Below are 2,335 nucleotides of genomic sequence, written 5' to 3'. Positions count from 1 at the left end.
GCTAGATAAGTGCTTTTTGAATGCTTACAATTTTGTAAAATGTGTAACTTGGGCTAGGAATGTGATAAAATTGTGATTCCAATTTTTCTGGTCTTGTATTGACATGCTCTAGCTTTGAAAAATATTAAGCTTGCAGTAAATTTGATTGAAATATGGTCTTTCTATTTATCTATTAATAAATGGCATTTTCTAAGGAAAATTATAGGGATAAAAATATGTAACATATTGCTATGCAATTTTCTTACAGTAGTATAGCACTAATATGAAGCTAGGAAAATTATATAATATGTTTGACACTTTTCTATAGGGTTAACTATTTTCACTAAAATAGACCTTGCTAGCTTGTCATTTTTGTAGATGATGTTATACATGTGCAAATGGTATGAAATTTTCACAGTAGTCTAGTGTTAGCACTTCGAAGCTACTGTAATTTTATGAGAATTTATTGTACAAAGTTGGTATATGTTTGTTATTTCCCCTAATTATCTAATTAAATTAATAAAGGCATTTAAATAAATAGATTGTGCTTGTCCATGATGTTTTTTGTGATGCATAGTAACTGTTGATGATCATAGTAAGGCTTAGAAGCAATTGGTGGTATGCAACTGATTAATTATTACTCTATATTTCAAATAAATGGTTGCATGTATAGTTTCGGTTGTGTGGATGATTTCAAGTTGATAATGGCCTTTTCTGTAAAATGTGTTAATAACAAAGTTGTGGATAACTTACTAATCTACCTGGTGTTACATTTTTATGATCATAGGCCTTAGGGTTTAAGAGTTTTGGCTGTTAGAAGTTTGTAGTCCGAAATGTTTACTGTCTGGATAGATTTGATTGACTGATTTGTTTGACCTAGATAACTGTTGAATTACTTGGAGAGTATTAAAAGAAAGTTATAGAAAATTTCATAGGCCTTCTAGAATGTCTACAACCATATAATTTTGATGTATATAACTCTAGTTATGGTTTAAACAAGTAGCTATTGTGTCATAGTTCGGTAAATGAATTGCAGAAGTGTTTGCTTAAGTAATAGAGAAGAGATATGCACCTACTCAGTAGAATAGGACGCACTTGTTATTACTTTGACACCATGCTATTGAAAATACTTACAAGGATGCATTCATCACGTTTTATCATATTATACGTGTCATCATACATGCATTCGCGATATCTTATGTCATATTCATGCATATAGGATCGACCGAGGAGATAACGTTGCTGGAATTCAATGAAGAAGAGAGAGGATCAGCATGAGACTCCTAAAGCCGCAGCTCTAGGAGAAGAGGAGCAAACTCTAGAAGAACTCCCTAAGTTCCCTGATCACCGACCCACCTCTTTCCTCAAAGGCAAGCCTCGGAGCATTATAAGTCTCCCAGGGTTTTACAAAATACTACTTGAGCCCTTTATGATTGATGCATTAGGTTTTAAAAGTTGACTAGAAACACTTGATGCATGGAACTACCTTGTCTAGATATATACACCTTTAGCCCTATTTAGGTCTAGGATCAAATATATGCTTAGCCATGCATAGACTGGTAGAAGTTGGGTGTAAAGACCGTTTACCGTTTAGGAAAACATTGGATATAGGTGGATGCTGAAGCACGATTGGCTATATTTGCTATCGTGAAAAAGAACCATGGGGTAATGTAAATAGAGGCCGGGTAGAGTCTATGTGTAGGCTGACTCATGTGATCTCGTCTATGCCAACCAAGGACCATACTATTGTTGGAACTTCTGACAAGATTGAATGCATGCCTATCACTTAGCTAGCCAGATAACTCATTCTGACCGTGAAGCTGAGTAGCTCAACTCAAGCTGGGCCCCGCTCTTTTAGAGTGCGCACTCTAGATGATAGTAAGGATGTGTGTGGAGCTAGCCTTGAGCCAAAGGTAGGGTAGTCCTAATCATCCTGGTAGCTGGTTGTCCCTGATTGTGTAGCATTGGACGAACCCATGAAATGTGTACTTGAGTTGTACTAAAGGTGACTGTTGATCTGGTATGCTTGGGTTTGTGTTAGGAATAAATTCCTAGCTAGATGAAATCGATTCGAATTGCCGTCTCTCCCGGACAGTGAGAAACTTGGCTAGCTCCAACATCGTAGTAAGTGTATTATGGAATGTGATGGTTCGGATAAAGATGGAATTACTACACTGGCTATGGTTACTATTGTATGCTCTTAAATGATATACCACATGTTTGGCATAGGATAGTTGCTAATCTAGAGATGAATAGCTATAATTAACCTAATGACCAAAGTATAACTATATAATTGAGTTACTCACTTTTTATGCAAAATGTTGTCAATGCTACCTCCACTTATAAAGCCTTGCAT

This window comes from Miscanthus floridulus, chromosome 11 (genome assembly GCF_019320115.1).
Source record: "Miscanthus floridulus cultivar M001 chromosome 11, ASM1932011v1, whole genome shotgun sequence".
NCBI classification, from domain to species: Eukaryota; Viridiplantae; Streptophyta; class Magnoliopsida; order Poales; family Poaceae; genus Miscanthus; species Miscanthus floridulus.
Note: the sequence above shows the minus strand (reverse complement) of the source record.